This window comes from Oncorhynchus gorbuscha, linkage group LG22 (genome assembly GCF_021184085.1).
Source record: "Oncorhynchus gorbuscha isolate QuinsamMale2020 ecotype Even-year linkage group LG22, OgorEven_v1.0, whole genome shotgun sequence".
Taxonomy (NCBI): Eukaryota; Metazoa; Chordata; class Actinopteri; order Salmoniformes; family Salmonidae; genus Oncorhynchus; species Oncorhynchus gorbuscha.
In genome coordinates this window covers 31422413-31441648 of record NC_060194.1, presented here as the reverse complement: position 1 = coordinate 31441648, position 19236 = coordinate 31422413, and positions in this window count along the sequence as shown.

Genomic DNA, 19236 nt, shown 5'->3' with positions numbered 1-19236 from the left:
CTGTATAACACTACTGTTATTGTATCACACTACTGTATAACACTACTGTTATTGTATCACACTACTGTATAACACTACTGTTATTGTACACTACTGTATCACACTACTGAATCCCACTACTGGTACTGTATAACACTACTGTATAACACTACTGTTATTGTATCACACAACTGTATAACACTACGGTTATTGTATCACACTACTGTATAACATTACTGTTATTGTATCACACTACTGTATAACACTACTGTTATTGTATCGCACTACTGTATAACACTATTGTTATTGTATCACACTACTGTATAACACTACTGTTATTGTATCACACTACTGTATAACACTACTGTTATTGTACACTACTGTATCACACTACTGTATCCCACTACTGTTATTGTATCACACTACTGAATCCCACTACTGTTACTGTATGACACTACTGTATAACACTACTGTTATTGTATCACACTACTGAATCCCACTACTGTTACTGTATAACACTACTGTATAACACTACTGTTATTGTATCACACTACTGTATAACCCTACTGTTATTGTATCACACTACTGTATAACACTACTGTTATTGTATCACACTACTGTATAACACTACTGTTATTGTATCACACTACTGTATAACACACCTGTTATTGTAACACACTACTGTATAACACTACTGTTATTGTATCACACTACTGTATAACACTACTGTTATTGTATCACACTACTGTATAACACTACTGTTATTGTAACACACTACTGTATAACACTCCTGTTATTGTACACTACTTTATAACACTACTGTTATTGTAACACATGACTATATAACACTACTGTTATTGTATCACACTACTATATAACAGTACTGTTATTGTACACTACTGTATAACACTACTGTTATTGTATCACACTACTATATAACACTACTGTTATTGTATCACACTACTATATAACACTACTGTTATTGTATCACACTACTATATAACACTAATGTTATTGTATCACACTACTGTATAACACTACTGTTATTGTATCACACTACTGTATAAAACTACTGTTATGGTATCACACTACTGTATCACACTACTGAATCCCACTCCTGTTACTGTATAACACTACTGTATAACACTACTGTTATTGTATCACACTACTGTATAACACTACTGTTATTGTATCACACTACTGTATAACACTACTGTTATTGTATCACACTACTGTATCACACTACTGAATCCCACTACTGTTACTGTATAACACTACTGTATAACACTACTGTTATTGTATCACACTACTGTATAACACTACTGTATAACACTACTGTATAACACTACTGTATAACACTACTGTATCACACTACTGTATAACACTACTGTATCATACTACTGTATAACACTACTGTTATTGTATCACACTACTGTATCACACTACTGAATCCCACTACTGTTACTGTATAACACTACTGTATAACACTACTGGTATTGTATAACACTACTGTTATTGTATCACACTACTATATAACACTACTGTTATTGTATCACACTACTGTATAACACTACTGTTATTGTATCACACTACTGTATACCACTACTGCTATTGTATCACACTACTATATAACACTACTGTTATTGTATCACACTACTGTATAACACTACTGTTATTGTATCACACTACTGTATAACACTACTGTTATTGTATCACACTACTGTATAACACTACTGTTATTGTATCACACTACTGTATACCACTACTGCTATTGTATCACACTACTATATAACACTACTGTTATTGTATCACACTACTGTATAACACTAATGTTATTGTATCACACTACTGTATAACACTACTGTTATTGTATCACACTACTGTATCACACTACTGAATCCCACTACTGTTACTGTATAACACTACTGTATAACACTACTGGTATTGTATCACACTACTATATAACAGTACTGTTATTGTATCACCCTACTGTATAACCCTACTGTTATTGTATCACACTACTATATAACACTACTGGTATTGTATCACACTACTATATAACACTACTGTTATTGTATCACACTACTATATAACAGTACTGTTATTGTATCACCCTACTGTATAACCCTACTGTTATTGTATCACACTACTGTATAACACTACTGTAGTGTTATACAGTAGTGTTATACAGTAGTGTTATACAGTAGTGTGATACAATAACAGTAGTGTTATATAGTAGTGTGATTGTATCACACTACTGTATAACATTACTGTTATTGTACACTACTGTATAACACTACTGTTATTGTACACTACTGTATCACACTACTGTATCACACTACTGAATCTCACTACTGATATTGTATCACACTACTGTATAACACTACTGTTATTATACACAACTGTATCCCACTACTGAATCCCACTACTGTTACTGTATAACACTACTGTATAACACTACTGTTATTGTACACTACTGTATCACACTACTGAATCCCACTACTGGTACTGTATAACACTACTGTATAACACTACTGTTATTGTATCACACAACTGTATAACACTACTGTTATTGTATCACACTACTGTATAACATTACTGTTATTGTATCACACTACTGTATAACACTACTGTTATTGTATCACTGTATAACACTATTGTTATTGTATCACACTACTGTATAACACTACTGTTATTGTATCACACTACTGTATAACACTACTGTTATTGTATCACACTACTATATAACAGTACTGTTATTGTACACTACTGTATAACACTACTGTTATTGTATCACACTACTATATAACACTACTGTTATTGTATCACACTACTATATAACACTACTGTTATTGTATCACACTACTATATAACACTAATGTTATTGTATCACACTACTGTATAACACTACTGTTATTGTATCACACTACTGTATAAAACTACTGTTATGGTATCACACTACTGTATCACACTACTGAATCCCACTCCTGTTACTGTGTATAACACTACTGTATAACACTACTGTTATTGTATCACACTACTGTATAACACTACTGTTATTGTATCACACTACTGTATAACACTACTGTTATTGTATCACACTACTGTATCACACTACTGAATCCCACTACTGTTACTGTATAACACTACTGTATAACACTACTGTTATTGTATCACACTACTGTATAACACTACTGTATAACACTACTGTATAACACTACTGTATAACACTACTGTATCACACTACTGTATAACACTACTGTATCATACTACTGTATAACACTACTGTTATTGTATCACACTACTGTATCACACTACTGAATCCCACTACTGTTACTGTATAACACTACTGTATAACACTACTGGTATTGTATAACACTACTGTTATTGTATCACACTACTATATAACACTACTGTTATTGTATCACACTACTGTATAACACTACTGTTATTGTATCACACTACTGTATACCACTACTGCTATTGTATCACACTACTATATAACACTACTGTTATTGTATCACACTACTGTATAACACTACTGTTATTGTATCACACTACTGTATAACACTACTGTTATTGTATCACACTACTGTATAACACTACTGTTATTGTATCACACTACTGTATACCACTACTGCTATTGTATCACACTACTATATAACACTACTGTTATTGTATCACACTACTGTATAACACTAATGTTATTGTATCACACTACTGTATAACACTACTGTTATTGTATCACACTACTGTATCACACTACTGAATCCCACTACTGTTACTGTATAACACTACTGTATAACACTACTGGTATTGTATCACACTACTATATAACAGTACTGTTATTGTATCACCCTACTGTATAACCCTACTGTTATTGTATCACACTACTATATAACACTACTGGTATTGTATCACACTACTATATAACACTACTGTTATTGTATCACACTACTATATAACAGTACTGTTATTGTATCACCCTACTGTATAACCCTACTGTTATTGTATCACACTACTGTATAACACTACTGTAGTGTTATACAGTAGTGTTATACAGTAGTGTTATACAGTAGTGTGATACAATAACAGTAGTGTTATATAGTAGTGTGATTGTATCACACTACTGTATAACATTACTGTTATTGTACACTACTGTATAACACTACTGTTATTGTACACTACTGTATCACACTACTGTATCACACTACTGAATCTCACTACTGTTATTGTATCACACTACTGTATAACACTACTGTTATTATACACAACTGTATCCCACTACTGAATCCCACTACTGTTACTGTATAACACTACTGTATAACACTACTGTTATTGTACACTACTGTATCACACTACTGAATCCCACTACTGGTACTGTATAACACTACTGTATAACACTACTGTTATTGTATCACACAACTGTATAACACTACGGTTATTGTATCACACTACTGTATAACATTACTGTTATTGTATCACACTACTGTATAACACTACTGTTATTGTATCGCACTACTGTATAACACTATTGTTATTGTATCACACTACTGTATAACACTACTGTTATTGTATCACACTACTGTATAACACTACTGTTATTGTATCACACTACTATATAACAGTACTGTTATTGTACACTACTGTATAACACTACTGTTATTGTATCACACTACTATATAACACTACTGTTATTGTATCACACTACTATATAACACTACTGTTATTGTATCACACTACTATATAACACTAATGTTATTGTATCACACTACTGTATAACACTACTGTTATTGTATCACACTACTGTATAAAACTACTGTTATGGTATCACACTACTGTATCACACTACTGAATCCCACTCCTGTTACTGTATAACACTACTGTATAACACTACTGTTATTGTATCACACTACTGTATAACACTACTGTTATTTTATCACACTACTGTATAACACTACTGTTATTGTATCACACTACTGTATCACACTACTGAATCCCACTACTGTTACTGTATAACACTACTGTATAACACTACTGTTATTGTATCACACTACTGTATAACACTACTGTATAACACTACTGTATAACACTACTGTATAACACTACTGTATCACACTACTGTATAACACTACTGTATCATACTACTGTATAACACTACTGTTATTGTATCACACTACTGTATCACACTACTGAATCCCACTACTGTTACTGTATAACACTACTGTATAACACTACTGGTATTGTATAACACTACTGTTATTGTATCACACTACTATATAACACTACTGTTATTGTATCACACTACTGTATAACACTACTGTTATTGTATCACACTACTGTATACCACTACTGCTATTGTATCACACTACTATATAACACTACTGTTATTGTATCACAGTACTGTATAACACTACTGTTATTGTATCACACTACTGTATAACACTACTGTTATTGTATCACACTACTGTATACCACTACTGCTATTGTATCACACTACTATATAACACTACTGTTATTGTATCACACTACTGTATAACACTAATGTTATTGTATCACACTACTGTATAACACTACTGTTATTGTATCACACTACTGTATCACACTACTGAATCCCACTACTGTTACTGTATAACACTACTGTATAACACTACTGGTATTGTATCACACTACTATATAACAGTACTGTTATTGTATCACCCTACTGTATAACCCTACTGTTATTGTATCACACTACTATATAACACTACTGGTATTGTATCACACTACTATATAACACTACTGTTATTGTATCACACTACTATATAACAGTACTGTTATTGTATCACCCTACTGTATAACCCTACTGTTATTGTATCACACTACTGTATAACACTACTGTAGTGTTATACAGTAGTGTTATACAGTAGTGTTATACAGTAGTGTGATACAATAACAGTAGTGTTATATAGTAGTGTGATTGTATCACACTACTGTATAACATTACTGTTATTGTACACTACTGTATAACACTACTGTTATTGTACACTACTGTATCACACTACTGTATCACACTACTGAATCCCACTACTGTTATTGTATCACACTACTGTATAACACTACTGTTATTATACACAACTGTATCCCACTACTGAATCCCACTACTGTTACTGTATAACACTACTGTATAACACTACTGTTATTGTATCACACAACTGTATAACACTACGGTTATTGTATCACACTACTGTATAACACTACTGTTATTGTATCACACTACTGTATAACACTACTGTTATTGTATCACACTACTGTATAACACTACTGTATCACACTACTGTATCACACTACTGTATAACACTACTGTATAACACTACTGTTATTGTATCACACTACTGTATAACACTACTGTTATTGTATCACACTACTGTATAACACTACTGTTATTGTACACTACTGTATCACACTACTGAATCCCACTACTGGTACTGTATAACACTACTGTATAACACTACTGTTATTGTATCACACAACTGTATAACACTACGTTATTGTATCACACTACTGTATAACATTACTGTTATTGTATCACACTACTGTATAACACTACTGTTATTGTATCGCACTACTGTATAACACTATTGTTATTGTATCACACTACTGTATAACACTACTGTTATTGTATCACACTACTGTATAACACTACTGTTATTGTACACTACTGTATCACACTACTGTATCCCACTACTGTTATTGTATCACACTACTGAATCCCACTACTGTTACTGTATGACACTACTGTATAACACTACTGTTATTGTATCACACTACTGAATCCCACTACTGTTACTGTATAACACTACTGTATAACACTACTGTTATTGTATCACACTACTGTATAACCCTACTGTTATTGTATCACACTACTGTATAACACTACTGTTATTGTATCACACTACTGTATAACACTACTGTTATTGTATCACACTACTGTATAACACACCTGTTATTGTAACACACTACTGTATAACACTACTGTTATTGTATCACACTACTGTATAACACTACTGTTATTGTATCACACTACTGTATAACACTACTGTTATTGTAACACACTACTGTATAACACTCCTGTTATTGTACACTACTTTATAACACTACTGTTATTGTAACACATGACTATATAACACTACTGTTATTGTATCACACTACTATATAACAGTACTGTTATTGTACACTACTGTATAACACTACTGTTATTGTATCACACTACTATATAACACTACTGTTATTGTATCACACTACTATATAACACTACTGTTATTGTATCACACTACTATATAACACTAATGTTATTGTATCACACTACTGTATAACACTACTGTTATTGTATCACACTACTGTATAAAACTACTGTTATGGTATCACACTACTGTATCACACTACTGAATCCCACTCCTGTTACTGTATAACACTACTGTATAACACTACTGTTATTGTATCACACTACTGTATAACACTACTGTTATTGTATCACACTACTGTATAACACTACTGTTATTGTATCACACTACTGTATCACACTACTGAATCCCACTACTGTTACTGTATAACACTACTGTATAACACTACTGTTATTGTATCACACTACTGTATAACACTACTGTATAACACTACTGTATAACACTACTGTATAACACTACTGTATCACACTACTGTATAACACTACTGTATCATACTACTGTATAACACTACTGTTATTGTATCACACTACTGTATCACACTACTGAATCCCACTACTGTTACTGTATAACACTACTGTATAACACTACTGGTATTGTATAACACTACTGTTATTGTATCACACTACTATATAACACTACTGTTATTGTATCACACTACTGTATAACACTACTGTTATTGTATCACACTACTGTATACCACTACTGCTATTGTATCACACTACTATATAACACTACTGTTATTGTATCACACTACTGTATAACACTACTGTTATTGTATCACACTACTGTATAACACTACTGTTATTGTATCACACTACTGTATAACACTACTGTTATTGTATCACACTACTGTATACCACTACTGCTATTGTATCACACTACTATATAACACTACTGTTATTGTATCACACTACTGTATAACACTACTGTTATTGTATCACACTACTGTATAACACTACTGTTATTGTATCACACTACTGTATAACCCTACTGTTATTGTATTACACTACATTATCACAACTGTTATTGTATCACACTACTGTATAACACTACTGTTATTTTATCACACTACTATATAACACTGCTGTTATTGTATCACACTACTGTATAACACTACTGTTATTGTATCACACTACTGTATAACACTACTGTTATTGTATCACACTACTGTATAACACTACTGTTATTGTATCACACTACTGAATCCCACTACTGTTACTGTATAACACTACTGTATAACACTACTGGTATTGTATAACACTACTGTTATTGTATCACACTACTATATAACACTACTGTTATTGTATCACACTACTGTATAACACTACTGTTATTGTATCACACTACTGTATACCACTACTGCTATTGTATCACACTACTATATAACACTACTGTTATTGTATCACACTACTGTATAACACTACTGTTATTGTATCACACTACTGTATAACACTACTGTTATTGTATCACACTACTGTATAACACTACTGTTATTGTATCACACTACTGTATAACACTACTGCTATTGTATCACACTACTGTATAACACTACTGTTATTGTATCACACTACTGTATAACACTACTGTTATTGTATCACACTACTGTATAACACTACTGTTATTGTATCACACTACTGTATCACACTACTGAATCCCACTACTGTTACTGTATAACACTACTGTATAACACTACTGGTATTGTATCACACTACTATATAACAGTACTGTTATTGTATCACCCTACTGTATAACCCTACTGTTATTGTATCACACTACTATATAACACTACTGGTATTGTATCACACTACTATATAACACTACTGTTATTGTATCACACTACTATATAACAGTACTGTTATTGTATCACCCTACTGTATAACCCTACTGTTATTGTATCACACTACTATATAACACTACTGTTATTGTATCACACTACTGTATAACCCTACTGTTATTGTATTACACTACATTATCACAACTGTTATTGTATCACACTACTGTATAACACTACTGTTATTTTATCACACTACTATATAACACTGCTGTTATTGTATCACACTACTGTATAACACTACTGTTATTGTATCACACTACTGTATAACACTACTGTTATTGTATCACACTACTGTATCACACTACTGAATCCCACTACTGTATAACACTACTGTTATTGTATCACACTACTGTATAACACTACTGTTATTGTATCACACTACTATATAACAGTACTGTTATTGTACACTACTGTATAACACTACTGTTATTGTATCACACTACTATATAACACTACTGTTATTGTATCACACTACTATATAACACTACTGTTATTGTATCACACTACTATATAACACTAATGTTATTGTATCACACTACTGTATAACACTACTGTTATTGTATCACACTACTGTATAAAACTACTGTTATGGTATCACACTACTGTATCACACTACTGAATCCCACTCCTGTTACTGTATAACACTACTGTATAACACTACTGTTATTGTATCACACTACTGTATAACACTACTGTTATTGTATCACACTACTGTATAACACTACTGTTATTGTATCACACTACTGTATCACACTACTGAATCCCACTACTGTTACTGTATAACACTACTGTATAACACTACTGTTATTGTATCACACTACTGTATAACACTACTGTATAACACTACTGTATAACACTACTGTATAACACTACTGTATCACACTACTGTATAACACTACTGTATCATACTACTGTATAACACTACTGTTATTGTATCACACTACTGTATCACACTACTGAATCCCACTACTGTTACTGTATAACACTACTGTATAACACTACTGGTATTGTATAACACTACTGTTATTGTATCACACTACTATATAACACTACTGTTATTGTATCACACTACTGTATAACACTACTGTTATTGTATCACACTACTGTATACCACTACTGCTATTGTATCACACTACTATATAACACTACTGTTATTGTATCACACTACTGTATAACACTACTGTTATTGTATCACACTACTGTATAACACTACTGTTATTGTATCACACTACTGTATAACACTACTGTTATTGTATCACACTACTGTATACCACTACTGCTATTGTATCACACTACTATATAACACTACTGTTATTGTATCACACTACTGTATAACACTAATGTTATTGTATCACACTACTGTATAACACTACTGTTATTGTATCACACTACTGTATCACACTACTGAATCCACTACTGTTACTGTATAACACTACTGTATAACACTACTGGTATTGTATCACACTACTATATAACAGTACTGTTATTGTATCACCCTACTGTATAACCCTACTGTTATTGTATCACACTACTATATAACACTACTGGTATTGTATCACACTACTATATAACACTACTGTTATTGTATCACACTACTATATAACACTACTGTTATTGTATCACCCTACTGTATAACCCTACTGTTATTGTATCACACTACTATATAACACTACTGTTATTGTATCACACTACTGTATAACCCTACTGTTATTGTATTACACTACATTATCACAACTGTTATTGTATCACACTACTGTATAACACTACTGTTATTTTATCACACTACTATATAACACTGCTGTTATTGTATCACACTACTGTATAACACTACTGTTATTGTATCACACTACTGTATAACACTACTGTTATTGTATCACACTACTGTATCACACTACTGAATCCCACTACTGTATAACACTACTGTTATTGTATCACACTACTGTATAACACTACTGTTATTGTATCACACTACTATATAACAGTACTGTTATTGTACACTACTGTATAACACTACTGTTATTGTATCACACTACTATATAACACTACTGTTATTGTATCACACTACTATATAACACTACTGTTATTGTATCACACTACTATATAACACTAATGTTATTGTATCACACTACTGTATAACACTACTGTTATTGTATCACACTACTGTATAAAACTACTGTTATGGTATCACACTACTGTATCACACTACTGAATCCCACTCCTGTTACTGTATAACACTACTGTATAACACTACTGTTATTGTATCACACTACTGTATAACACTACTGTTATTGTATCACACTACTGTATAACACTACTGTTATTGTATCACACTACTGTATCACACTACTGAATCCCACTACTGTTACTGTATAACACTACTGTATAACACTACTGTTATTGTATCACACTACTGTATAACACTACTGTATAACACTACTGTATAACACTACTGTATAACACTACTGTATCACACTACTGTATAACACTACTGTATCATACTACTGTATAACACTACTGTTATTGTATCACACTACTGTATCACACTACTGAATCCCACTACTGTTACTGTATAACACTACTGTATAACACTACTGGTATTGTATAACACTACTGTTATTGTATCACACTACTATATAACACTACTGTTATTGTATCACACTACTGTATAACACTACTGTTATTGTATCACACTACTGTATACCACTACTGCTATTGTATCACACTACTATATAACACTACTGTTATTGTATCACACTACTGTATAACACTACTGTTATTGTATCACACTACTGTATAACACTACTGTTATTGTATCACACTACTGTATAACACTACTGTTATTGTATCACACTACTGTATACCACTACTGCTATTGTATCACACTACTATATAACACTACTGTTATTGTATCACACTACTGTATAACACTAATGTTATTGTATCACACTACTGTATAACACTACTGTTATTGTATCACACTACTGTATCACACTACTGAATCCCACTACTGTTACTGTATAACACTACTGTATAACACTACTGGTATTGTATCACACTACTATATAACAGTACTGTTATTGTATCACCCTACTGTATAACCCTACTGTTATTGTATCACACTACTATATAACACTACTGGTATTGTATCACACTACTATATAACACTACTGTTATTGTATCACACTACTATATAACACTACTGTTATTGTATCACCCTACTGTATAACCCTACTGTTATTGTATCACACTACTGTATAACACTACTGTAGTGTTATACAGTAGTGTATCACACTACTGTGTGATACAATAACAGTAGTGTATATAGTAGTGTGATTGTATCACACTACTGTATAACATTACTGTTATTGTACACTACTGTATAACACTACTGTTATTGTACACTACTGTATCACACTACTGTATCACACTACTGAATCCCACTACTGTTATTGTATCACACTACTGTATAACACTACTGTTATTATACACAACTGTATCCCACTACTGAATCCCACTACTGTTACTGTATAACACTACTGTATAACACTACTGTTATTGTATCACACAACTGTATAACACTACGGTTATTGTATCACACTACTGTATAACACTACTGTTATTGTATCACACTACTGTATAACACTACTGTTATTGTATCACACTACTGTATAACACTACTGTATCACACTACTGTATCACACTACTGTATAACACTACTGTATAACACTACTGTTATTGTATCACACTACTGTATAACACTACTGTTATTGTATCACACTACTGTATAACACTACTGTTATTGTACACTACTGTATCACACTACTGAATCCCACTACTGGTACTGTATAACACTACTGTATAACACTACTGTTATTGTATCACACAACTGTATAACACTACGGTTATTGTATCACACTACTGTATAACATTACTGTTATTGTATCACACTACTGTATAACACTACTGTTATTGTATCGCACTACTGTATAACACTATTGTTATTGTATCACACTACTGTATAACACTACTGTTATTGTATCACACTACTGTATAACACTACTGTTATTGTACACTACTGTATCACACTACTGTATCCCACTACTGTTATTGTATCACACTACTGAATCCCACTACTGTTACTGTATGACACTACTGTATAACACTACTGTTATTGTATCACACTACTGAATCCCACTACTGTTACTGTATAACACTACTGTATAACACTACTGTTATTGTATCACACTACTGTATAACCCTACTGTTATTGTATCACACTACTGTATAACACTACTGTTATTGTATCACACTACTGTATAACACTACTGTTATTGTATCACACTACTGTATAACACACCTGTTATTGTAACACACTACTGTATAACACTACTGTTATTGTATCACACTACTGTATAACACTACTGTTATTGTATCACACTACTGTATAACACTACTGTTATTGTAACACACTACTGTATAACACTCCTGTTATTGTACACTACTTTATAACACTACTGTTATTGTAACACATGACTATATAACACTACTGTTATTGTATCACACTACTATATAACAGTACTGTTATTGTACACTACTGTATAACACTACTGTTATTGTATCACACTACTATATAACACTACTGTTATTGTATCACACTACTATATAACACTACTGTTATTGTATCACACTACTATATAACACTAATGTTATTGTATCACACTACTGTATAACACTACTGTTATTGTATCACACTACTGTATAAAACTACTGTTATGGTATCACACTACTGTATCACACTACTGAATCCCACTCCTGTTACTGTATAACACTACTGTATAACACTACTGTTATTGTATCACACTACTGTATAACACTACTGTTATTGTATCACACTACTGTATAACACTACTGTTATTGTATCACACTACTGTATCACACTACTGAATCCCACTACTGTTACTGTATAACACTACTGTATAACACTACTGTTATTGTATCACACTACTGTATAACACTACTGTATAACACTACTGTATAACACTACTGTATAACACTACTGTATCACACTACTGAATCCCACTACTGTTATTGTATCACACTACTGTATAACACTACTGTTATTATACACAACTGTATCACTACTGAATCCACTATGTTACTGTATAACACTACTGTATAACACTACTGTTATTGTATCACAACTGTATAACACTACGGTTATAACACTACTGTATAACACTACTGTTATTGTATCACACTACTGTATAACACTACTGTTATTGTATCACACTACTGTATAACACTACTGTATCACACTACTGTATCACACTACTGTATAACACTACTGTATAACATTACTGTTATTGTACACTACTGTATAACACTACTGTTATTGTACACTACTGTATCACACTACTGTATCACACTACTGAATCCCACTACTGTTATTGTATCACACTACTGTATAACACTACTGTTATTATACACAACTGTATCCCACTACTGAATCCCACTACTGTTACTGTATAACACTACTGTATAACACTACTGTTATTGTATCACACAACTGTATAACACTACGGTTATTGTATCACACTACTGTATAACACTACTGTTATTGTATCACACTACTGTATAACACTACTGTTATTGTATCACACTACTGTATAACACTACTGTATCACACTACTGTATCACACTACTGTATAACACTACTGTATAACACTACTGTTATTGTATCACACTACTGTATAACACTACTGTTATTGTATCACACTACTGTATAACACTACTGTTATTGTACACTACTGTATCACACTACTGAATCCCACTACTGGTACTGTATAACACTACTGTATAACACTACTGTTATTGTATCACACAACTGTATAACACTACTGTTATTGTATCACACTACTGTATAACATTACTGTTATTGTATCACACTACTGTATAACACTACTGTTATTGTATCGCACTACTGTATAACACTATTGTTATTGTATCACACTACTGTATAACACTACTGTTATTGTATCACACTACTGTATAACACTACTGTTATTGTACACTACTGTATCACACTACTGTATCCCACTACTGTTATTGTATCACACTACTGAATCCCACTACTGTTACTGTATGACACTACTGTATAACACTACTGTTATTGTATCACACTACTGAATCCCACTACTGTTACTGTATAACACTACTGTATAACACTACTGTTATTGTATCACACTACTGTATAACCCTACTGTTATTGTATCACACTACTGTATAACACTACTGTTATTGTATCACACTACTGTATAACACTACTGTTATTGTATCACACTACTGTATAACACTACTGTTATTGTATCACACTACTGTATAACACTACTGTTATTGTATCACACTACTGTATAACACTACTGTTATTGTATCACACTACTGTATAACACTACTGTTATTGTAACACACTACTGTATAACACTACTGTTATTGTACACTACTTTATAACACTACTGTTATTGTAACACATGACTATATAACACTACTGTTATTGTATCACACTACTATATAACAGTACTGTTATTGTACACTACTGTATAACACTACTGTTATTGTATCACACTACTATATAACACTACTGTTATTGTATCACACTACTATATAACACTACTGTTATTGTATCACACTACTATATAACACTAATGTTATTGTATCACACTACTGTATAACACTACTGTTATTGTATCACACTACTGTATAAAACTACTGTTATGGTATCACACTACTGTATCACACTACTGAATCCCACTCCTGTTACTGTATAACACTACTGTATAACACTACTGTTATTGTATCACACTACTGTATAACACTACTGTTATTGTATCACACTACTGTATAACACTACTGTTATTGTATCACACTACTGTATCACACTACTGAATCCCACTACTGTTACTATATAACACTACTGTATAACACTACTGTTATTGTATCACACTACTGTATAACACTACTGTTATTGTATCACACTACTGTATAACACTACTGTATCACTACTGTATAACACTACTGTATCATACTACTGTATAACACTACTGTTATTGTATCACACTACTGTATCACACTACTGAATCCCACTACTGTTACTGTATAACACTACTGTATAACACTACTGGTATTGTATAACACTACTGTTATTGTATCACACTACTATATAACACTACTGTTATTGTATCACACTACTGTATAACACTACTGTTATTGTATCACACTACTGTATACCACTACTGCTATTGTATCACACTACTATATAACACTGTTATTGTATCACACTACTGTATAACACTACTGTTATTGTATCACACTACTGTATAACACTACTGTTATTGTATCACACTACTGTATAACACTACTGTTATTGTATCACACTACTGTATACCACTACTGCTATTGTATCACACTACTGTATAACACTACTGTTATTGTATCACACTACTGTATAACACTACTGTTATTGTATCACACTACTGTATAACACTACTGTTATTGTATCACACTACTGTATAACACTACTGTTATTGTATTACACTACATCACAACTGTTATTGTATCACACTACTGTATAACACTACTGTTATTTTATCACACTACTATATAACACTGCTGTTATTGTATCACACTACTGTATAACACTACTGTTATTGTATCACACTACTGTATAACACTACTGTTATTGTATCACACTACTGTATCACTACTGTTATTGTATCACTACTGAATCCACTACTGTTACTGTATAACACTACTGTATAACACTACTGGTATTGTATAACACTACTGTTATTGTATCACACTACTATATAACACTACTGTTATTGTATCACACTACTGTATAACACTACTGTTATTGTATCACACTACTGTATACCACTACTGCTATTGTATCACACTACTATATAACACTACTGTTATTGTATCACACTACTGTATAACACTACTGTTATTGTATCACACTACTGTATAACACTACTGTTATTGTATCACACTACTGTATAACACTACTGTTATTGTATCACACTACTGTATACCACTACTGCTATTGTATCACACTACTGTATAACACTACTGTTATTGTATCACACTACTGTATAACACTACTGTTATTGTATCACTACTGTATAACACTACTGTTATTGTATCACACTACTGTATCACACTACTGAATCCCACTACTGTTACTGTATAACACTACTGTATAACACTACTGGTATTGTATCACACTACTATATAACAGTACTGTTATTGTATCACCCTACTGTATAACCTACTGTTATTGTATCACACTACTATATAACACTACTGGTATTGTATCACACTACTATATAACACTACTGTTATTGTATCACACTACTATATAACAGTACTGTTATTGTATCACCCTACTGTATAACCCTACTGTTATTGTATCACTACTATATAACACTGTTATTGTATCACACTACTGTATAACCTACTGTTATTGTATCACTACATTATCACAACTGTTATTGTATCACACTACTGTATAACACTACTGTTATTTTATCACACTACTATATAACACTGCTGTTATTGTATCACACTACTGTATAACACTACTGTTATTGTATCACACTACTGTATAACACTACTGTTATTGTATCACACTACTGTATCACACTACTGAATCCCACTACTGTATAACACTACAGTATAACACTACTGTATAACACTACTGTATAACACTACTGTTATTGTATCACACTACTATATAACACTACTGTTATTGTATCACACTACTGTATAACACTACTGTTATTGTACACTACTGTATCACACTACTGTATCACACAACTGAATCCCACTACTGTTACTGTATAACACTACTGTATCACACTACTGTATATCACACTACTGTTACTGTATCACACTACTGTATAACACTACTGTTATTGTATCACACTACTGTATAACACTACTTGTACACTACTGTATCACACTACTGAATCACTACTGTATAACTACTGTTATTGTATCACACTACTGAATCCCACTACTGTTATTGTATCACACTACTGTTATTGTACACTAACACTACTGTATAACACTACTGTTATTGTATCACACTACTGTATAACACTACTGTTATTGTACACTACTATATAACACTACTGTTATTGTACACTACTGTATCACACTACTGTATAACACTACTGTTATTGTATCACACTACTGAATCCACTAACTGTATAACACTACTGTATAACACTACTGTTATTGTATCACACTACTATATAACACTACTGTTATTGTATGTATCACACTACTGTATCACACTACTGAATCCCACTACTGTTACTGTATAACACTACTGTATAACACTACTGTTATTGTATCACACTACTGTATAACACTACTGTATAACACTATTGTTATTGTATCACACTACTGTATAACACTACTGTTATTGTATCACACTACTGTTATACTGTATCACACTACTGAATAACACTACTGTTATTGTATCACACTACTGTATCACACTACTGTTAATCCACTACTGTATTCCACTGTTACTGTATAACACTACTGTATAACACTACTGTTATTGTATCACACTACTATATAACACTACTGTTATTGTATCACACTACTGTATAACCCTACTGTTATTGTATCACACTACTGTATAACACTACTGTTATTGTATCACACTACTGTATAACACTACTGTTATTGTATCACACTACTGTATAACACTACTGTTATTGTATCACACTACTGTATAACACTACTGTTATTGTATCACACTACTGTATCACACTACTGTATAACACTACTGTTATTGTATCACACTACTGTATAACACTACTGTTATTGTATCACACTACTGTATAACACTACTGTTATTGTATCACACTACTGTATAACACTACTGTTATTGTATCACACTACTGTATAACACTACTGTTATTGTATCACTGCTGTATACTGTTATTGTATCACACTACTGTATAACACTACTGTTATTGTATCACACTACTGTATAACACTACTGTATTGTATCACACTACTGTATAACACTACTGTTATTGTATCACACTACTGTATAACACTACTGAATCCCACTACTGTTACTGTATAACACTACTGTATAACACTACTGTTATTGTATCACAC